The following is a 23,616-nucleotide window of genomic DNA, read 5'->3' as shown; positions in this document are numbered from 1 at the left end:
AGAGATTCTAACTCTTTCTGTTTTGTGTGTTTTCCAGGCCTGAAGGCCATGGAGTTCTCTGTGTCCAGTCAGCCGAGGAGGGAAGAAAGGGTAAGGAAGCCTTAGCATTTTACTTTATTTTAAATTTTGTGGTGCTGCGGTTTGAACCCAGGGCCTCAGACAAACTGGGCAAGAGCTTTACCACTGAGCTCACTCCCAGCCCCGAAGCCACCCTTTGCAACTTTTAGGCTCAGATAGGACACTCAGCTTTTTGTTTCTCTTCCAGAGTTAAGAAATGGTCACGTGACCCCTTCTTAGGTAGGGGGTTAGGGGATATAGTTCCTGATGACAACTTTGTGAAATTGGGAGGCAAAAATCTGGTGGTCTGTAATGCATTCCTCTCCTACCCCGTGGTCTGGTAGCAAGTTGATGCTGAGGACATCTGTGGGTAAATGATTCTGTCTGAGCCTCAGATGATCATAAGGTGTCGGGGGGGGTGCAAAAATAAGGCCTATGTGACAGTAGATGCCAAATGCCAAATGAGGTCTCCCGAGGGGGGGCACTGCAAAAGGCCAAGCAAGAATGGACCGTAGTTGATCTTTTTCAAAAAAATGTTTTTTAGTTGTCAATAGACCTTTATTTTATTTATTTCTATGCAGTGCTGAGAATCAAACCCAGTGCCTTGCATCTGCTGGGCAGGTGCTGTACCACGGAGCCACCACCCCAGCCCCTTTAGTTGATTTTGAAAGGGAGAAAATGTGAATGTCATAGGTGTCCAGTGTCCCAGTGAAGTGACTTTTCTGTTGTCCCATCTGGTGGCAACATCCCTCTCCTAGGCCATGTGATAGGGAGAAGCAACCTTCTTTCTCTGAGGGTAAGAAGTGGAATTTAATTATAGTCCTACAGAACCTTTAGGGGAGTGGTAAAAAATGGGGAAAAGACAGATTCAGTGCGTTCACTCTCAAGAGTTTTCAGTCATGCAAGGGGTAGAGCTGGAATATACTTTGGATGATAACTTTTCCTTTTTAAAGGGAATCTGCTGGAAGGAGCTGTTGAGCAGAGAAGCTATAGCTATAAGCAGGTAACTGTTGCTCTGTATAATGATTCAAAGGCTGTCTTTGTGGCAAGCAAAGGTGTATCTCTGCAGCCCATGATTCCTTGGGGGAAATGGCTTTTTTTTCCGTCTGGGGATTCCTACTGTGTCTGTGGAGCTGCGTGTATCAGGTCTGACTTTGTGCTTGCTGGGCACAAGTAGCCGAGACTCCAAGACCACAGAAGGAGCATGCTGGCCTCACCTTAGCCTTGTGTTGGAGAAGGGACCCTACTAAAGATCTGTCGAGGTAAAGATTGGACTAGGATTGGCAAATCTAGACACTTTAAAACAAAATAACTTAGACTTTAAGACACATTAGGAAGACACAGCTGCTGATCTGGGTAGTTATTATGGGGTAGAGGTATTTCCTTTGAGAGAATTATTCCAGCTCTACCTTACGATATATGCAATTTTCTATATGTAGGTGAAGTATTAATAAAAATTTTTAATTGCCAAAGGAAAGGAGCTCTCCATTTATTAATAATTTGGGAGCGTGAATCTTATCTCCCTCTCCCTGTTCTCTGCTGTGTGAGGATTACTTACCTGACTTAACCGTTGGAGGATGGGGTAGAGAGTCTCCATCCAAGGGGCTGGACTCTCTCATGGTCGGCATCTGAGAGGGGCATCTCTGGGGCCAGACACAGGAACTTTCTAAACAGCCTCTCAGAGAGTGAAAAGAAATTCTCTTTCCATAATCCAGATTTGTGGCTTTTACCTGGGCATGAAAGAGGAATGCTTCTCGGTGCTTTTCACAAACCTACCATAGGGCTGGGGGATATAGCTCAGTGGTGGAGTGCTTACCTAGCATGTGCAAGGCCCTGGGTCCTCTCTCCAGTAGTGTAAAAAAAATAAAATAAAAAATAATCCCTATCCCAAACCCTGTGTTTATTTGCTAAATATGAATAAAAATATTGATTTTTTTCTATAAAAAACACAAAATATAAACATACCCAATATAAGCATTGAGCATAAATCGTCATCTCATTTATGCAAGAGGAGTAATCTGAACTGATACCCAGAGACTGAGGTGTGCAGGTGGATGGGGAGCAGACAGCGAGGCTGCAGTGAAGCTCGGAGTCAGTCTCTGGAAGGCATTGCTGGGAAGGACACACTGGCCTTCCTCATGCTCCCACTCTCAGCCCTGAGTGGCGATGATCTATTGGTCAGGATCCCCCATAGACAGCAAGCCTGGGGAAGCAGGTGCGAAGGCTTTGACGCTGACCCATGGCTTGGGCTTCAGAAGTGTTCAGAAAGTGTTTGCTGAGCAAATGCCTGGACCTCTGTGTACTGCTTTGGGATGCCTGTCCCTTCAAAGCAGCTTTCCCCTAGAGCCTCAGCTCTGCACCCCCAGGCCAAGGCCTGGTACAATCTCAGGGCTCCATAGATATTTGCAGACGGACAAAGTCATGATATAAGTCCCAGGTTTTCCATTTTGCAAATATTTCCATGAAATTGACCCAGGGGCATTAAAATAGGTTGAAAATCACCATCTAGATTTATTTATTTATGTATATATTAATATACAATTGTTTTCTTCTTATAATATAATCACGTAGTATTTAGTATATTTAAGTTTTTGTTGATGTTCTACATCTGGGATGATGGGACAGAATAGGTTAAGTAACTGAAAGCAAAGAAAAAAAGTTATGCATCTTAAGTACTCAAAAAGCAGAGCAGGGCTGGGGTGTGGCTCAGTGGTGGAGCCCTTGCCTAGCACCTGTGAGGCACTGGGTTCCATCCTCAGCACTGCATAAAAATTAACAAATAAATGAAAAGTATCGTGTCTATTTTGTTTCAGGCAAAGCAACGGGGACCCTTTTTCGTGCGGGGGTAGGGTGCATCTGCTGATGAAAGGCAAGCCCTGGGGCCGTTTTCATAAGCTGATGAAGTAAGGGACAAGCATCCTTCAATAAATGGGATCAGCGGGGCCAAGAATTCCCACCCTCTTTAGAATGGAGTCATTTCCCTTCTGCCAGAGTTCACTCCCATCGGTGCACTTAGGCCTGCAGGAGGGAAGGGAAAAGTGATGCCGATTTTACTACCATATTTTACTAGTGTTTCAGGCCATTTTGCTGTTGCCAAGCTTTCTGTTAGCTCACGAGGGGATATTACATGGAAGCAGTCGATGAGGTCTTTAAAGGTTTGGAACGCTCTTTGAGTAGCAGACCATTCTAATTCCCTCCCTCCCCCCGGAGACATCGATGCTCCTGGAGGCAGGCAGAGCTTGGCACCCTGGTCCTCACCATAGCTTTTCTTTATTAGGAGTTTATTGGGTGCCAGACAATAGGCTGAACATTCATTCCCTGCTGTCATGGTTCATCACACTTGCCCATTTTACAGGTGAAGACACTGAGGCCCGAGAAGTTAGGAATCATGCAGTATGTCACAACGCCAGTAGGTGGCAGACCTGGGACTTGAATGCTGGCTGGCTGACATCATGTCCTCCTTGGCGTGGACTGCCTCCCCAGGAGGAGGGGGGTTGGGATTTGACTGGCTTCCAAAGTGGTGGAGGATGTACCTGATGCATCAGAGCACAGAATGTTCTTAGAAGACCATGGAGGACAGTGCGATCCCACAGCTTAGTATGTGCTGGTTGTCATTTAGGTCTCTCTAGAGTCTGGATCTTTCACATTGTGCAGGCTGCCACAAGACATATAGGTCTCGATGTTCCCATGCGGAGTGGCAGGCAGCTGCTGCCATCCTGGCCTCCAGACTCTTCCTGTGGGCGGTGTTTCAGATCCTCTTGGCCTCACCTGTCTCCTGTCCCTGCTGCAATGGCACATGGGCTCCAGCTGACTCCACACAGGTAGGACTGTGCCTTGTCCGTGTGCACACTGGTCACCTCCCACCTGCCCCTCAGGAAACCCCTACTGTTGGCTGCTGGAGACCAGGCAGGCGCAAGCTGGGGATGTGTGTGTTGGTGTGTGGTTAATGCTCTCTGGGAGGACCTGTGACCTGGGGACGCAAGAGTCGATGATAAATGCTTCCCTCTTCCACACTCCCACGGGCCAACTTTACAAATTATTCATGAGGTTTCTCTGTGAGGACAGGAACCAACTCTGCAGCCTTTTGCACAATACTTGGTGGTTAACGAATCCTAAACACATTTGTTTTGAATGAAAACCCAAAGAGGTGCATTTGTACTTAGTAGTAAAGGCAGCTCAGTATCTCATCTCCTCAAACGGCTTCTCCTCTCTCCCCCACTTCCTTCCCTTTCTCTTATTTTTTTGGGGGGGGAACATTGCCTAACCAAGCTAAAGCATCTGGGGCATGGGGCTCAGGTCATCTGAGCAGCTGTGGCACTCATGGTCCTACTAAGAACCAGGGGAATGGATAGGCAGGACCCCTGGGCAGAGTCCAGAGTTAGGCAATCCCAGTGTCTGACCATGTCAGGCTGAGTAGGTGGTCATGAGGTTGAGTAGGGGTCCAGATATTATTCTAACAGTGAGTCCGTTCCCAGGGACATTGGGTCCTTTGTCACCGAGTCGGAGTGTAGCTATACTTTTGCAGCAGTGCACACTGTGTGTATGGCTGCCCCAGAGAGACTTCCCTCAGGCTCTCTCAAAACAACGGGGCCGACTGAGGGTCATCCTGACTCCACTGAGAGGCTGGAAAGTCAAAGGCACAAGTAACCCATAAATCAATACTTCTAAAAGCCATCCATATGCTTACGGATGATGTCTTTAAAGGTTTGGCTGCTGAGAGAGGCGGAAATGAATGGACCCGGGATGAGCTTCTATACAAATGCCTTACAAAGCCCTAGGGACGGTCCTGCTTCCTCCAGCTGAGCAGGAAGGAGCCCGGCCAGAGAGTATTCCTGCAGTCGCTGACCGCGGCCACACCATGTTGCTGTTGGAGGTGAGTCTTGTGTGGTTCCTCCTCCACTGGGTTAGTTCCCGCCCTGCTCCAGGTCCTGTCCGAGCTTCCGTGGGCATGTGGAAGAGGACAGGCACATTCCTTGTTCAGCATCAAACGTGGCCCACAGCGGCTGGGCTCTTTAATGCACATCCATGGTCCCCGGATGCATGCGCTGCCATTACTAGCCTGAACCTGGGCACGTTTCTGTCATTGAGCAGAGCCCCAGTCCTCCCCCAGACTTCCCTGGCTTTCCTGCTGAGTGTCATCTTGAAGAATGTGTCACATTGCCCTATTGCATGCCTAAATCGGTCTGTTTGTCCCCAGAGAACTATTGGTCAACCCAGGATGCTATGGTTTGGAAGTCTCCTGCAAAGGCCCATGTATAAAGGCTTGGACACCAGTGAATAGCACTGTTGGGAGTTGTTGGGGCCTAGTTGGATGATGTTAGGTCACTGGGGATGTGCCCTTCCTCTTGGAACCATGGGACCATGGCCTCTTCCTCTTTCCTTTCTTTGGTTCCTGGCTGCTATGAGGTAGGTAGCTTCCTTCACTATGTACTCCTGGCATGAAGTGACTGAGCTGTCACAGGCCCAAAGTCAGTAGGGACAAGTGACCAGGGAACTGCAACCTGGAGCCAAAATGAACTTTTCCTCCTTTTAAGTTGATTTTCTCAGGTATTTTGTCACAGTGACGAAAAACTAGTACACAAGAGCCATTTATTGTTCAGGGCCCTGTGTCTTGGGCCCTTGGTGCTTTCTGGCTCTATATAACTTGTGTCTGACTTATATAACAAAGAAAAGACCCTGGATATGATTCTCAGGGAATAATGGTTCCTCTTAAGTTGACCTGTAGCTCTCCCAGGCATGGGATGGCTGCTATAATTTATCAATATCTTCCTCAGAAGGTATTGAGGTACTGATTGATTTCTGCCTCAAGAGGTACCATGTTGTGCTATGAAGAATCCTGTTAAATGGAAAAATAGACCCACACACTTCCTACTGAAATTACAGCAAGCAGGAAAGCAAAGTTCTATTTCTCATCATCTGTATCAAACATTTAAAACGATTTTGACAAAAGTCAGCAAAGAGTCTGTTTGCAATAATCTTTCTCTGCTATTTGTGCTTGCAAAGAACCCCATTGCCTGTGTAATTAAAAGGTCACAGTCCTGGAATTCTTGAAAATAGGCAAGAGAGAAGAGAATGTTCCAAGGGGCTGGGAGAACTTGAGGGCTCATTCTTCTCCCGTTGGTCTTGCTTGGCTTTTCTACTTTAAGGCATTTACTCCTTGGTGCTGGCAGTGTGGAAGGTGAGTCTGTTTTGCAGTTGGTGACATTTGCGTAGACTGAGGATTTTTAGGAGTCACCTTCAAGGTTATGCTGCAGACCTATAGCACTGAAGGTGCCCGAGGGCACGAGTTCTGGTCCCTGTCTGGAGATTCCCGCTAACACACACATTTGTTCTTGACGGTACAACTGGCCAACCGTAAATTGAGGGGTTATCTCTTCTGGGCCTTCTTTTCAAGGCTGGCTGTGATAAAACTTTGAACTGAAGCCCTGGCAGAAGAAGCATTAACCCCTTTGAAGACCCGCTTCTGTGCCACATTGTTTGAAAAATTCCCCCGAGGAAGTAAGGAGAAAAATGAGCACTGGTCTTGAATTGATTATGTGTCATCTGCATAGTTCAAGGTTGGCTTCTCTAGTAAAATGCCTCCACCCAGCTGGGCTGCACATGGAGAAAAGAAGGACCCCTTTTATAAAATACCTGAAACAACATGCGGACTCCTTGACATTCCTTGGACAGACCATTTCAAAGAGTGGGTATTGTCAAAGGTCAACTCCAAGTAGGACAAAAGCAAACAGAAGTTAATCAGAAAGGGCTGGAAGGGACCCACTCCAACACACAGATGTGACAGACAAAGCCAGCATTATGGGAGGTCAAACCTCCCACCCTGGCCTCTGACTGACGCTGCCCCAGGAGTGAAGTGAACCCTGGGCCGGGGGCACGGGTACCTCGCACACACTTGGCCCCAGCTCTGAGACTTTAAGCTCTGGCCCAGGTTCTTGTCAGTGAGCCCCATCCCAACCTGGAGCCACATACCACCTAAGACTTAGGTTCTTAATTGGGGTCCTGCTCATTTCTGGGACTGTTTCTCAAGCCTCTCCACCAGTACCAAGCAGGCAGTGGGCCTGGGAGTTACAAGGTGTCTTGCAATTTACTTCAAATTCATTTCATCAAACATTGATCAAACACCTACGATGCATCAGACACTACGTTCTGGGAATATAGATGCAGTGGGATTGGGGAGCCAGACATGGCTCAGCTTCAGAGCAGAGCTGGAAGGAAAGAGAACAGATGACAACAAAAGGCACCGACCAGCTGCCACTAACATCATTTCAAGCCAATTCTCACGTGTGATGCTCAAACACCCTCTAAGTAAGATTCTGGCCCATCTCTTAAAACATCCTCTTCTCTCTTCTCAGTTGTCCCAGCCTGATCTCAGCTTCCCCACGGGCTCCTCCTCAGGGCCAGCCTTTAGGCCCCTTGTGCTTCAGTCTTGCCTCTGCTCCTAGTTGTCCATCACAAAGACCCAGAGGATCAGCGGGGTCAGGAACCAAGTGAGAGCAGGCCGGGAGGAGCAGACACGCAGAGCCAGAGCAGTCGGATGTTCTGAAGTTCCACCTTGTCCCCCAGAAATGAATGAGATCTAGCCCGTGCCCCAGAGAAGACCGCCCTCTGACCAGGGATTTCAGCCCCCATTATGATTCCCCAGGAAACTTATGTCAGAGGAGAGCTTCTCTGGGATCCCGGGGGGATCAAAGGCAGCCCAGATTGGAAAGCTCGAGCCCAGGCTCAAAGGATGGACCTGGCTTTGAACTTAACTGCGGCTGCTTTCGACCTCTGTGACTTCTGGACAAATGATTTGATTTTTCTCACTTGCCTTGGTTTCCTCATCAGTCACAGGGGAATATCACATGGTAAGTGTGGAGTTTCAGTGATTTGATGAAAGTCAAGTTTGGAGAGAAGAGCTTGCCACGGCGGTGCACGGCACAGTGCAGTAGATCAGCGAATCCCTGAGGTTTCACTGCTTGTTCTTTTCTCTCACTGCCCTTGTGTCTGGATGCAGAGTCCCGGGATTTTCCTAGTCACTCTGGATGCTGGATTTTCCCTTCCTCTGGTTTGAGGTGTCCCTCGGGACAGCAGCTCGGAGTTCTCACCCTACCCGACGAGGGCTCCCGGGTAGGGAGTCATGGAGGTTCACAGTGCGCTTTTCCTGGGAACCTTCTGTAATCCTGGTGGACAGCAGGGTGTCTACGAGACTGGCTCATGACCAGATGTCCCTCTCCCAGAGAATGAGTTTATACTGACAGACACCCTTGTGGCTCTTATCTGATCTTTGTCCAGTTGATTCCTACCCAGATGGCCACTCTCTGGGAGAGCTCTGACTAGGTGGAGTGTGTCAGTCAGGCGAGATGCAGAGGAGGCTCCACAACAGGCTATTTCTTACAGATTCCAGAGAGAATAGGGCAGCATGGCCTGCAGGGCCATCAGGAAGAGACAAACACACTCCACCAGCCAATGGGAATCAGAGAGCAAAAGACAGAGAGCACCTGTGGGCTGAAGCCTTTATTGGATCCAGGGCAACAGCCAAGCAATTTTCCCCTGGAGAGTTCTAGGGGGCAGGTTTAGAGCCAGCAGGCCCTGAAGACGGGGGGTCACTGTGGCCTATCTGCACAGTTCATGTGGGGCGTGGGAGTCAGGGGGGCAAGTCAAGGAGGTTGTATCTAGCTGCCCCAGGGTCACCAGCAGGCAGTTGCATAAGCCAGATTATCTGGATCAACCATAGAGAGTCACGGAGGAGGTGGAGAAGTGAAGCTGGGAAGGGACACTGGACCCTGCTTCTGGTATGAGGAAGTTCGTTCGACCTGTATTCAACGCGGGCATCAAAGCAACATGCACTTCTAAGAATTCACCCCAGAGGAAATATAAAGTTATGTTGTCATTTTCACATTTAGACATCAGACTGTCCAGCTGGGTGCGGCGGCAGCACGCTGTCATCCCAGGAGTTGGGAGACTGAGGCAGGAGGACAGCCAGTTGAAGGCCAGCCTGGGCAACTTAGCAAGACCCTGTGTCGAAATAATAAAATGAAAGGGGCTGGGGGTGGAGCTCAGGGCTGGAATGCTTGCCTAGCACGCAGGAGGCCCTGGGTTTGATCCCCAGCACTTCAAAAAAAAAAAAAAAAAAAAAAAGAAAACAAAAGAAATCAGAAAACCCTCACTGGAGTTGTGGTGAGGAAGAGGAAGAGGAAGCGGGGAAAGTTCTCGTGCATCTGTCATTGTCATAAACCAGCTTTACTCTCTCTGGGATGGCCCGTGCCAGAGCTGACTTGTTCTCTTGGTGCTCTCATAGTTGGTTGTTTGTTTGTTTGTTTTGTTTTTTAAATCTCCCTTCCGCCACCTGCGCATGCTCTGCTTCCTGGAGCCCACACCCCGTCTTCTCTTGCCATCTCCAGCCCCTGAGCACGTCCACTCAGGTTTCGCCCCTGCCTGCCCGGGGAGGAGCCAGGCCTTTCCTCCTATGAGCCTTCTCCTGGGGCCTGTCAGCTTCCAGCCAGGACCTCCTCACCCCTTAGATTTCTCATCTGGAGACATTCCACCAGCCTGCCCTGTCCATGTCTCCAAGCTGCAAGGGATCCACACTAATCCAAGTAGTCTCCTTGAAGCTCTGTCCTCTTGAATTGGCATGAAGGCAGACACACCCTCTGTTGGTCCTCTTTAGGGAGACTGGGACTCAAGAGAGAAGAGATTCTTCAAAAGTCCTCTTCCTGGGCCCCCTCCCTGCTGCCCTCTCCTACCCCCAGGTGGGATAGGCATTTGAGGTCCTCCCCCCCCGCCCCCAGTTCTGGGCTCCAGGCTGGTTTGTTTCACACCACAGTCAGCTTGGTGTCTGTCACCTGTCATGTCTCTGAGCTGAGACTTCCCTGTTGGCCTCTTCCACACAGCACATGTTGGAGGGGGGCGGGGACAGGTGAGATGGCAAAGGCAGGCAGGGGCTTCCATGTCCAGGTGGCTTACCCCTGTGACTCTTGTCTAATCAGGTCAAGGGAAAAGGGAAGAAAAAGAATAGGTCCCCATCTCCTCATGACAATCACCAGCCTTTGTTTGCTACTGTACAACTGCAAAGCATCTTTAGCATGTTCTCATTTAAAATTCACGGAACTCAATGAGGTTGTTATTGTGTGATTCCCACGTTTACAGAGAAGAACACAGGTTTGGGAAGGTAGGTGGTTGCCAAGGTCACGCAGGTGGAAGGTGACTGGTTCAAATTTAGTAATCTAACTTGAGTGTGCTCTTTTCCTTAGACCGTAACGCATGGAGTCAGGGTGGGGAACCTTCTAGAAAGCCTGACATGAGACAGGGTGCTGTGCTGTGGGAGTACCTGGCCAGCCCAGCTTGGTGTGTCCTCAGGGACAGTGGACATTCTGTTCTCCACACCCACCTGCCAAACAGAACTGCCTGTGCTGGCAAACAGACTGTGACTGCATGCCCCACGCTTCACACCTGACACTTAGAGACCTGACCAGTCCTGCCCGGGCCTCAGCCTCCCGGTCCTGGGGTCAGATCTCCAGTGTCATCCAGCCTTGGTAAAGACACCTGCTCTGTCCAGCAAATAGCCTTGGAGGAGCACTCTCTATCTCCCAGAGAGGGAAGAGAGGGTAGTGCAGTAAAATGGCAGCCCACCCCCACGCAGCCTCGAAGTATCTGGTCACCCACAGCCACACTCACCCTTTGGTTACCAGTGTCCTGAAGTCCACCCACAAATTCCTATCCCTCCCCCTCTTCTTTTCTGCATTATTTGGCTTTAATTCACTAGAAGATAGGATCATATGCCAAAGGAGCAGGAGATAGGGTTTATCTGTTGGTTTCGATAGCAAGAGGCTTACATGACATTTTGCTTCAATTAATCCTTGTTTATAAGATAATAAAAGCAACATATATTGATGCAGAAAAATTTAAAAATGCAAAAACACGTGTGGGATGTGGAAAAAAGTTTAAAAACTCATATATGAGCTACTTAACAGCTTCATATTTTTGTGTATTTCCTTCTAACATTATATATGTATTTATATATATTTATATATAGTGTATATCTATTGTATCTATCTTCCTGCTTGAAACAGAATTTAAAGGATAAGTCTATGTCTATGCTTTTTTTTTTTTTCACTTGCCATTATGTCATGGGCATATCCTCCCAGCATGAAGCTTGGCAAGCTTTCAAACAGTATTCCACATTGTACACCCCAGGAGCAAGTCTGTAGAGTACGCCAACCTGTCTAACACAGAGACACATGGAGCTGAGAGGAAGAAGAAGGAAGGTTGAGAAAAACGTCCATTGTAACACATTCTATTGTACTAGAAAGGAAACAGAACAATCTCATAAGGGGTCAAATTGTAGAGATCCTTCATCCCTTGCCCTGAGACCTACCTGGACAAGAAGAACCCAGGAAGCCCAGGCTGAAGAAATGACACTGCAGTGCTGTTGAAGCTTAGAGATCTTTTCTCCTTCCTTCCTTCCTTCCTTCCTTCCTTCCTTCCTTCCTTCCTTCCTTCCTTCCTTCCTTCCTTCCTTCCTTCCTTCCTTCCTTCCTTCCTTCCTTCCTTCCTTCCTTCCTTCCTTCCTTCCTTCCTTCCTTTCTTTCTTTCTTTCTTTCTTTCTTTCTTTTTTGTGGTGCTAAGGACTGAACACAGGGCCTTGTGCATGTGAGGCAAGAACTCCACCAACTGAGCCCCCACAGAAATCTTATTTGTTTTCTTCCCTAAAAACAAAATTGAAGCTGGGTGCGGTGGCGCACACCTGTTATCCCAGTGGATTGGGAGACTGAGGCGGGAGGATTGAGTGTTCAAAGCCAGCCTTAGCAATTGTGAGGCACTAAGCAACTCAGTGAGACCCTGTCTCTAAATAAAATACAAAATAGGGCTGGGGGTGTGGCTCAGTGGCTGAGCACCTCTGAGTTCAATTCCCAGGACCCTTAAATAAATGAATAAACAAACAAACAAACAAACAAATAAATAAATAAATAAAATTGAGTAGAGACTATCCAGATTCTCCTATAGTTTGAGGGTAACCTGCCACAAAAGGTTCCTCTCAAGGAAGCCTGGGTACCCATCCTTATGTTCTTCCCCTTCTGTCTACTACTTCTGGCTCTCAGCACTCTGGGGTCTCTTCTTCATTGTGAATTTAAGTAGAAAGCCTCATCCTCCCATAATTAAATGTGCCCAGCTCTGTGCAAAGCTCTTTTACCTAAGATTACTTGGCTCCTGGAAGATGGGATTTTGAATTGGATTTTGAATAATAGATCAAGTCTTGTGTCCTTATGATGTCTCAAAGAAAAGCTCTCTTGCTTTTAAATTCAAGTCCTTTGGGGTAGAGGAAGGGGATTTGGGAGGGAGGAAGGGAAGTGAGGTGGGGGTGGGGAGGTTATGGGGAGTGAAATTGATCACATTATGTTATGTGCATAGACGTATATGCCACAGTGAAACTCACTATTCTGTGTCATTATTATGCACCAATAAAAATTAAGAGGGAAAAAAAGTAAATTCAGGTACACAATACATTTAGTCAAAGGCATTCAGAAATGGAATGATTTGGCCATGGGTTATGCTGGGGGCTTTAGATGATTTGTAATTGCCAACTAGAGTGGTGAAAAGGGGCCTACCAGCTTCTAATTCTGTATCATAAAGGGTTCTTAGTCCATGACTAAGGGCACCACCTCCCTACCCACCGATGGCTGCCACGCCGTGTGCCAAGGGTAGAGAAGTCTCTCCTTTCTGCTCAGTGTGCTGCTGGAAATGGCTTTGACCACATTTCAGATTCGACTGTAGCTCAGCCCTTGTTCTCCTTCCTCTCATGCACCTGTGTTTCTGTGTTAGATTGGAGAACTCTGAAGAATTGTTTGGGGTGTGTTTCCACAGTCGATAAATCTTGTTACCCTGTTGGCTTGGAGAGCATCAGGTGACAGACCCAGAGTCATTAGAACAACAACAACAACAAAAATTGATTAGTTCTGGTTGTTAAAATATATTCTTGATTTATTCTTCTACCAGACCACAGGCTGGAAGATGGGGGAAAGAGGGAGGTGAGAGGAAGAAATTCCTAAATTAGCAAATCAAGAACCATGTCTGGGGAACTGGAGTCTATAGAGTTTCTTCAGCTGGACTCTTCTTTCCTGTTGGCTTCAGACTAAAACTGGGGTTTGGGGTGGAAAAAGCTTTAAAAACACCAGTTAGGGAGCCTCACTCTCTGAATGAAGCGAAGCAGGAGCTGCAGGGCGCCGGACCCAGCCTGGTGGCCAGAGTGTAGGTTGGTGGTGGTGGCAGGTGCTGGTGGAGGCCCAGGGCCTGACCTCCACGCCTCCACGTGGTCTGCTACGTCTGGATCTTGTCCCACCCAGACATGGAGAGGAGATTTAGAGGCTGTGGCAGGCAAGATCAAGGCCTCCCAGAGATGTCCACACCCTAATCCCTGGAGCCTGTGGACATGGTTTATTGCACAGTAAAGGAGAACTAAGGTTTCTACTCAGCTGACTTCAAATGGGAGACTATCCTGGGTTATCTGGGTGAGCCTGGTGTAATCACCAGAGGCCTTAAATGTTGCTAGTCAGGAAGACGGAGGCAGAAGAGAAGGAGCCAGAGCGGTGGCCTCGTGATAAGCCTCAGCCCTCAGCCCACCATGAAGTTGTTGGAAGGGAAGGAATGACATGGCCTCCAGAAGCCGAAAAACACAAGGAAATGCTTTTTCTCCTAGAACCTCAAGAAGGAATAAGGATGTACTGACACTTTGATTTCCCACCCCCCTACCCCCCGACTCATTTTGGACTTCTGATCTCCAGAACTGTAAAAGAATAAAGTTGTATTGTTTTCAGACCAAACTGCCTTTGTTGCAAAAAAAAAAAAAATTATAGCAACCACAGGAAACTAATACCAAGGTGAAGAACCTTGGATCAGGCATGAGCAGCAGAGGCTTCTGAGAGCCCTGATCGCAGGTACTGACCAAGGCCCCACAGGCTGCTCTCAACCACAGCACAGAGCAGACCAACAGAGAAGTGGAGGATGCAACCCAGGGCTCTTCCCACTTCTCACTTCCCCATCTCTGTGAGGGCGGGGTAACCCCACCCACCTTTGCAGACAAAGTCCTTTAGACAGGGTCTTGGAGAGGAGCTGAGAGGTAGATGTTGAATGAAAAAAAAATCTTGCTTAAATAGAACAAGTATTTATCTAGGGGAATTAGTTTCAATTATTACGTTAAATTAAGTTTCTGGAATCAACTAAGTTGTGAGGACCAGCTGATGATTTATAAAGAAATAAAGAAATTTCATTTCACTGCAGATTCGAGGGTGATATGAGTAAATATGGAGATACCATTATGGTTCCAGCCAGAGGTGACTCTATAGGTACCTCTCCTAGAATCCCAAGGCTTTTGGGGTCCTAAGCGACCAGCATTCTGAATTTCAGGCTCCCCCCATCTCTCTGTCTCTCTCTCTGTCTCTCTGTCTCTCTGTCTCTCTGTCTCTCTCTCTCTCTCTCTCTCTCTCTCTCTCTCTCTGTGTTGACTTAGGATACAAGAGCTATATGAGTAGTTTGAGAGGTTTATTTTTAGTTAACCAATCATGTTGATCAAATAAGTCAGTTAAGTAAATAGAAGGCTCTGCTTTTCTGTTGGAGTTAGGTACAATAGTGTCAAAAAATGGTTAAGAAAAGAGGAAAAGAATTTTAAGTATCAAAATGGGTAGGGAGTTGGCTATTAAGTAATTTGAGAATTAACTGATTCAGTGACCTATTCTCATCAACTCCATCTCCACTTCTAAATTCTAGTCTGAAACTGAGGTTGGAATTAAGGATGTTAATTAGCTGACCTTAAAAGAGAGTGATTATCCTGGATTATGGGGGGTGATGCCAAGGTAGACAGAAGTCCTTAAAAGTGGACCCAGAATGGAACTGGCTGAGGTTTGCCTTCATGTTGTCACAAAAATGTCCTACAGTTCACTGTGCTTTATGATACTTTATGTTTACTGTTGGATGGAATTTTCTTTCCTCCTTATGGTCTCTCTTACTCCCTTGCCCCTTTGCTTTGGTAGGGAATTGATGGTAAACAGAAAAGAGATAATAGCTGGTTACTATAATATACCAAATTCATGTTCCCCAAACTGTCAAGGTGAGCAAGAGATTTTTCTTTTATTTTTTCTTATTGACTCCCTGTGTTGCCGAATCTGAAATATATTCATGTCTCTCATCTGAAGTTCAAGAGAGATTCCGGGCAAGCTCCCTGCACTGCCCTTCGCCCATGGAGGCAGAATCCAACCCTACCTCTTCTGGATTTTGCTGTGGTCCTGGGGAAAGAGGAGCTGGAACTTAAAGTGAGATTGTGGGGGTGGGGAGAAGAGGGGAGGAAAGTTAGGAGGCCACAGAGAGAAAAAAAATCAAATTTTCCTTTCCTGGCATGACAAGAGGTGGGGAAAATAATAATTTTGTACCACCTCTTGGACCGGTGTTCAGAATCAGCTCTTCAAAAGACTTCTTTCTGGTTAGAACTGAACCTATGTGTCTTCCAGAAGTTATTACCATCACTGAAAACTCATGGCTTAATCCCAAAAGGTTAAAGGGATGTTGCCATAATTTTCTTTCTCTCTCTTTTTAATGTTTTCATTAGTGCATTCATATCGTTATAACATAACATAGGGTTTCATTTTGATGTGGTCATTACAGTCATGGAACACAATTTTCTCCACTTTGTGATTTTCAACATTACTATACAAATGAAAAAAAAATATGTGTGTCAGGGAGGTACAATGATCGATGCAAGTTCATATTCAAGCAACAGGCCAGCTGGGATTCAATCTTCAATCCTGGGGACTAGGTAAGCATTCCCACATTCAGAACAGGTGACCGCTACCCCCAGATCCCAGACCCTGCACTTTGGCTGGGCTCAGTCCTCGATCTCTGAGGATGGGCCTCACTCTTGTTTTCAGTTTTCTGTCCCTCCAGATTCTTGGGTTTAATCTGGGGTCAGGTGAGAGGTGACCTGAGCAGTCTCCAGGTGACAGTGCTGGAGGCAAAGGGGTCGGAGTGGATTTCAGTGGCAAACTTTGAGCTCCCACTGAGTTAGATTTCTTCTGAACTCCTGGAGCCCAGACCTTGAGAAAAATGGACAGAGAATTTGTTAGAGGCAGTTCATTAACACAACCAACTGCCAACTTGCAGGCCCCATCCACTCCTGGCTTCTGCCACTCACAGCCCATGCGACCACTGATCACCCAGCGCCCTTATTCATCCCACGGACATGTTTTGAAGCTTGGGAAGAGCACAACCTCCTCTGACCCCCTGTTAGAGGTCAGGGTTACTCGGGCATTGAGTTTCACGGTGACACTTCTTTTTTGGTATTCGTTGAACGTGGACCATTGGCAAACACTTACTCATCTTTAAGATCTCAGCTAAATGTCAGGATCTCAGAGTTTTCACAGGTCACCTTCATCCTGTGTCCCAATCAAAAATTTGACCCTTTTCCATATTCTTTTGTAATAGTCTCTCTCTCTCTCTCTCTCTCTCTCTCTCTCTCTCTCTCTCTCTTTTTCTTCACAGCACAGCTGGATCATGAGGGTTTTGCCTTTGGGGACGTTTGCCCTACAGTGGCCTAAGCATACAGGATGACTTTTTTTTTTTTTTTTTTTTAATAAAATAAGGTCATTAAGTAGATTCTCCAGGGCTGGTATTGGAGGTCCCCAGAGATCAGGGACCAGAATCCTTTCATTTTTGTGTGTTCCACGGTCTTAGAATGTCTTTCATCTTCAATAGCACTACATGGTCTAAGGTAGCTGCTAAGGCGCCAGCCTTCACATACACACTGAAGAATTAAAGAAGAAGATGGTGGTGGGTGTGGGGAAGAGCTAAAAGCTCCCTTTAGGGAGTTTTCTCTGAAATTCCTCACTTTTGTCCCGCATACATCTGCATCTCTTTGGCCAGATCTTTGTTTTATGGCCTCACATAAATGCAAAGGAAACTGGGACAGATAATCTTTGGTTGGACTCTATTCTACAGGGGATAGTAGTGAGTAATTCTAGTGAGGAAGAAAAGGAAAACCATGTGGAATTGGTAGCAAACTCTGCCACAGCACATTCCATACAAAATGAATGCATTAAATGTTTTTGTTATGGAAAATTGTAAGTGCACACAAAAGTAAAGAAAATCATATACTGAGCTGCTGTGAACCCAGCATTGTGTTTAATAATCATCAACCTCCTGTGATTCTTGTTTCATGCATTCTCACTTTTTATCTTAGGCTATTTAAAAGAAAATCTCAGATATCAAGTTATTTCATTTGTGTATTTCTCTAAAATACAAAGACTTCAAAAATAACCAAAATACCAACAAAATTAACAAAACATTCCTTAATATCTTAGTAACAGTTTGCATTTGCCTTTTTCTGATTGTCTCCCAAAAATATCTTTTGTCTAAATGAGGATCCAAACAAGGACCACATGTAGCCTTGGGGATATGTCTTTTTTTTTTTTTTTTGGTACCAGGGATTGAACTCAGGAACACTTGACCACAGAGACATATCCTCAGCCCTGTTTTGTATTTATTAGAGACAGGGTCTCAGTGAGTTGCTCAGTACCTCACTTTTGTTGAGGCTGGCTTTGAACTCGCGATCCTCCTGCCTTCTGAGCCACTGGGATTACAGGTGTGTGCCACTGTACCCAGCTGGAGATATGTCTTTTAAGTCTCTTTTCCTCTAAGTCACTTGTTCCTCCTATATATATATATATTTTTTTTTTCATGACACTAGTTAATCAAAGTGAGTCATCTGACCTATAGAATTTCTCAAATCCTGAATTTGGTTGGTAATATCCTTGAGGTTTTATTTAAAGAGTCTTTGGATTTCCTGTAACCTGGTAAGTAGATTTAGAAAAGTGCTCAGATTTAGGTGAGTTTTTTTTTTTTTTCCTAAAATACTTCACAGGTGGAGAAATGGACTTCCTATTACTCATTTCACTTATGGGAGTTCCCTGCTCCTTGTAGCATCAAGATCACTCTTACCCTGACCCTCCATCTCATCCTTAGAGAATCCCCTGCTAATGTGTTATGTACTAATTCTGGCTGTACTGATGCTTGTTTCTTGGATTTATGTTTTTCTTTAGAAGATGTAGTATGTGTTTATTTGCATACTCTAATAGGGGAAACAAGGTAATGGATTCTCTCTTAGAGCCTCAGAAGGAGGGCAGCCCCACAACACTTTGACTTTAGACTTCTGGTCCCTAGAACCATAGGAGAACCATCTGTGCTGGTAATTTGTTACAGCAGCAATAGGGAACAAATACAGAGGTGTTGCAGCCTTTGGGGATTTAGTAAGAACGGAGCTGTTGCTGGAGGAGTGTGCCTTGTTTTGAAAATTAGTAAAGTTTTAAAATCCATTGTCTAGGGATGAAGAGGATCTCCTGAGAGGTACCCTGTACCTAATCTGGTGTTGACATAAAACCAGATGTGGAAGTACTTTTTTTTTTTTTCTGTTTGAAGTACTAGGGATTGAACCCAGGGATGCTGTACCACTGAGCTATATCCCCAGCCCTTATTTTTTATTTTGAAACAGGGTCTCCCTAAGTTGCTTAGAGCCTCACTAAGTTACTGAGGCTGGCTTTGAACTGGAGATCCTCCTGCCTCAGCCTTGGGAGTTGCTGAGATTATGGGCACGTGCCATCAAGCCCCCATGTCATCCCTCGCCCTTTTTATTTTGACACAGGATCTCACTAAATTGCTTAGGGCCTCACTAAGTTTCTGAGGTTAGCCTTGAACTTGCAATCCTTCTGCCTCAGCCTCCCAAATTGCTGGGATTACTGCATGCAGCACCGCATCTTGCTATGCTTTTTAACCTTGATGAAGATTGTTTTAATAGAATGTACACTGCAGAGCAGGCATTTGGATGATTGTTTGCTGCCTCGCACAGAACAGAGGTCTAGTAAGTACATTTTCTTAGTAAGCCCTTGGGAAGCCCTTGCCACTGCTCTCAGCCAGTCCTTGGCTGCAGCGGCTCTTTCTGTTGAACAACCACACGCCATCACAAGTCTGCAAATGTGATCTATTCTAGCCAATCATAGTACCCTATTCCCATAAAAAATCATTATGGCAGAGGAGGGCATGTGACAAGATCAGGGTCAATGAGGATCCTTCTAGGGGTCGATTTATTTACATGCTAGGAGAGATTCTTTTCCCTCTAGGATTTCTGCGCCAGAGCATGTGGTCTGGAACAGCCAACAGCTATTTCCCCGCCAACTGTTAAAGGAAACCTACTAAAAAACCTGAGGGGCTGGGGTGGGGTAAAAACTAAAATTAAAAAAAAAAATTTTTTTTTCTTTCCTCCAGAGAAAAACCAAGTTGGAAATGGAGATTGTGAGTGTGATTCCTGACCACCTTGTTTCTGTGTGTGGACCCACTGCTGATCCATCCCCCTTTAGCCACCCTGGACACCCAAGGCAACACATAGCATTTTACCTATGTGTTGGAGCAGGGGTCTGTCACTCACACTCTCAGGAGCCTTGACCAACCCAGTCACTGACCTTGCCCTCTGAAAAGTCCGACTCGTCTGCCTTCGTCTGGTGATCGGGTTACCTTCTGGATCAGAGCTGTTCCACTGCCACAGTCCCCTGGCCTGAGGATTCCTGTAGCCATGTAACTTCCCGGTAAATTGTCTATTGTCTTAGGATTGCTGGGAACCACTACTAAATATAAAATCAATTGAAAATCATGCAACTATAAGGAAAAAAATTCAATCAGGAAACTTAACAGGAAATTCCAACTCTGGTGGAACATTTTAGACTTAAAAGTGAGGTTCCGTTTATAATTGCTACCTTGTTTATTCTTATATTTTTAATTTTTAAAAACAAATATGTCATAGTTTTTTTTTTTTCTGTACTGGGAATTGAACACAGGGGCACTCTACTACTTAGCTACATCCCACCCCTTTTTATTTTATTATTTTGAGACAGGGTCTTACAAAGTTGTCCAGGCTGGCCTCGAACTTGCAATCCTCCTGCCTCAGCCCCATGTGGAGTTGAGATCACAGGCATCCACCATTCCCAACTTCAATGCAAGTTTTTAGATAGTCCCCCAACACATTTATCAATAACAAAAAGGCAAGAAATAAAGAGACAGACATTTTTTTTCTTTTTCCTTCTTTTGGTACCGGGGATTGAACTCAGGGGTGTTTAACCACTGAGTCACATCCCCAGGCCTTTTTTAAAAAAATACTTTATTTAGAGGGGCTGGGGATGTGGCTCAAGCGGTAGCGCGCTCGCCTGGCATGCGTGCGGCCCGGGTTCGATCCTCAGCACCACATACAAACAAAGATGTTGTGTCTGCCGAGAACTAAGAAAAAATGAATAAATATTAAAATTCTCTCTCTCTCTGTCCCCCTCTCTCTCTCTCACTCTCTCTTTAAAAAAAATACTTTACTTAGAGACAGGTCTCACTAAGTTGCTCTGGGCCATGCTAAGAGGTTGAGGCTAGCTTTGAACTTGTGGTCCTCCTACCTCAGCTTCCCAAGTCACTGGGATGATAGGCGTGTACCACCACGCCCAGTCTATACTGAAATCTTTACAGATCCAAGTCAAGAGGTTGCTGGTGCCTCCAAGCCTCCTTTTTTCTTCTATTCAGATACCAGGTGCCATTGGGTAGGTAGCATCATAAAGGTGGGGCACAGTTGGATGGCATGTGCTGTAGGAAGATTTCAGTTGGCATCCTTGGATCTGTTGTAAAGACCTCATTAGGATAAGTGGCAAAGAATACACTCAGTGCAAAGAACACCTACCCACTGGGACCATAGCAAAGACTTGTGGAGTCAAAACCTAAAAACTTCATCTTGGAGGGGGCTGAGGGAGAGCGCTGATATCCTTTTCTTGGACTGACTCCGACGGTGAAAGCTGTGGTAGGGATTATAAACTTTAGGTCTCTAACCCCATTTTCATGGAAGTGCAGACTGAGTGTCCATTATCCAGGATGCTTGGGACGGACAAGAAGTGTTTCAAATTTTGGACTTTGGAATATTTGCATATACATAATGAAAATATTTTTTAGGATAGGGCCCAAGTCTAAATGCGAAGTTTATTTACATTTTACATTCACCGTATACACATAAACTGAAGGTAATTTTATACAATGTTTTAAAATAATTCTGTGCATGAAGTACAGTTCCAGGGTGGAATTTCCATTTATGGTATCAAGTGAATGCTCAAAAAGTTTTGGATTTTGGAGCATTTGGGATTTTCAGATTAGGGATGCTTAATCTGCATTTGATGAGAATCAGGCTTATTTTTTATAGTAATATCGCTGTCATAAAAACAAGACTGATTTCTCAAGGTACTGATCCCCAGATAAGGATCTCGACACCTTGGAAATTGGTGTGTTCCCTGGTTCAGCTGGCCCCACCCTGGCTGTGTGGACATGTACCCTGGGTGGGTTTTGCTAGCAGCTGGTCCTTGTACCAGCTGTACCATTGTCCTCTTCCTTCTCAGTCTCTTTTCACCCTTATCTCTCTCTTTCCATCTGTTTAAGGTTTTATAGAGAGTACCTATATTTCTTTAGAAGTCCAGTGTTCAATACAGCAAATAAAGAATGTATGAGGGAATGAGGGAGGGAAGAAAAGAGTGAACCTATCAGAATCTCCTGCTGAGATCTCTGTTTAAAAAGGACAGCCATCCCCATGGTCACTTTAGTGTGATCTCACACATTCCACGGTTAAATCAGTTGACTGTCACACTGAGGAGATTTTTAAAAAGTAAGACCCTAAAAGTTATTTTTATGTATGATATGCATGTGTTCCTTGCATACTTGAGCATAAACTAACATGAGTGAAACCTATGTGGTCATATCACCCTTAAGTCATCTAAATGAGGAAGAAATACTTGTTGACCTTGTGTTGGGCAAGGCTGTGTGTTGGCACAATAGAAAAATGCTAAGATGAATCTGACATAATTTTCCTATGGTACATATATGAAACATCACAGTGAATACCACCATCATGTATATCCGCAAGAATGAGGTCCTAACTAGAATAAGCTATATCCCATATTACTCAGCCTTACAGAAGAATTAAATTATGGTATTTGTCAGAAAATGGATGGAATTGGAGAATATTATGCTGAGTGAAATAATCCAATCCCAAAGAAACAAAGGCCAAGTATTTTCTCGATATGAGGGTGGCAGTTCACAATAAGTAGTGGGGAGAATAGAAGTATTTTGGACTAGACAGAGGGGAGTGAAGGGAGGGGAGGGGGCAAGGGGGTAAGAATAATAGTAGAACGAATCAGACATTATTACCCTACATGCATATATGATTATGTGACCTGTATAACTCTACATCATGTACAACCAGGTGAATGAGAAGTTATACTCCAATTATGGATGATGTGTCAAAATGCATTCTACTGTCAAGTATAATAACTAGACCAAGTTAAAGAATAAAAAAATTATATATTCCATGCTGTATAATTATATCAAAATGGGTTCTATGGTCATGTATAATTAAAAAGAACCAATAAATAAAAAGAATTCCTAATGCAATGTAAATTATATGTAAATAGCTCTTACACTGTATTACTTAGGAAATAATGACAAGAAAAATGTCTATACACGTATTTGTCATCTGCAGTTAGTTAAATCCAGGTACCAGGAACCCGAGATGCGGAGGGCCAAGTGGATATGCACAAATGATTAATAATTTGATAGGAAGAATGAGATCACATATCCATTGGCTTTTTCTCCCATTTATCTACAAAGTGTTTACTTAGAGCCTAGTGTATGTTAGGCCCTGTGCTGGGCACTGGGAATAGAGAAATGAGAGAGAAAGAAGAGATCCTTCCCTGGGAATTGTGCTTTGGCTGAGTCACACACATGCAACCTTCTCATACACACCCAAGTGGAGTGGGTGCCTCTCAGGAGGCACCTAGGACTATGACTGCACTGACCAGTATGGTTCCCTGGCCACATGCTGCTACCAACCACTGGATATGTGGCCTGTGTCTATCTGATGAACCAGAACTCCAACATCATTTCATTTTAGCTGATGTAAATTTCAATTTAAAAATTGACCCTTGGTTCAGTGATTGCCAGGCTTCTGAGTATGTTTGGGCCCAGTTGGGCATGTGAAGCTGCTTTTCCAATGGTAAATTCTATGAGGTCTAAATACAGATCAGATTTTTCCCCCAAGAGAATTTAGCATCTTGAGATGTGCTGTAGGTGTAACATGCACAATGGAATTTGAAGACTTGCTACCCAGCCCCCCCCAAAAGGAAAATAATTTGATAATTTAAAAAATGGTTTTATATGTTAAAATAATAATAATTTAGATATATATTTAGATAAAATATATGACCAAAATACTTCATCTATTTCCTTCTCTTTGTTAATAGGACAACTAAAACATTTAAATTATAAAAGGGACTTGTGTTTGTTTCCACTAGACAGGACTGGCCTATGGGGTTTTGAAGCAGAGAGAAAGCTTATCATAGAATTGGTATAAAATTGCCTTGACATCAATTCTATAGAGCAGATTGGATTGCTTAGGTGGGGTGGGTAAAGGATACATTTAGGAGACAAGTCACTGTGTGGTGCTGGGGGGCTGGGGTGAGGGCCCTGTCTGGGTGC

At 45.2% G+C, this 23,616-nt stretch overlaps 1 long non-coding RNA gene across 2 annotated transcripts; it reads left to right on the top strand.

Moving 5' to 3' along the window:
* LOC120888447 (uncharacterized) lies at positions 1-22,528 on the top strand. Of its 2 annotated transcripts, none has more exons than XR_005732095.2 (4): positions 1-90; positions 2,871-3,878; positions 4,762-4,930; positions 19,339-22,528. It is a non-coding gene; the product is annotated as an uncharacterized LOC120888447 (long non-coding RNA). The 2 variants fall into 2 exon arrangements; XR_013423352.1 differs by having other exon boundaries at positions 25-90; positions 3,677-3,878.
* The last annotated feature ends 1,088 nt before the right edge of the window (positions 22,529-23,616 follow it).

This window comes from Ictidomys tridecemlineatus, chromosome 6, assembly GCF_052094955.1.
Source record: "Ictidomys tridecemlineatus isolate mIctTri1 chromosome 6, mIctTri1.hap1, whole genome shotgun sequence".
In the NCBI taxonomy this organism is placed as follows: domain Eukaryota; kingdom Metazoa; phylum Chordata; class Mammalia; order Rodentia; family Sciuridae; genus Ictidomys; species Ictidomys tridecemlineatus.
The sequence above is the reverse complement of the archived record's forward strand: the minus strand, read 5'-3'. Positions and strand labels throughout refer to the sequence as shown.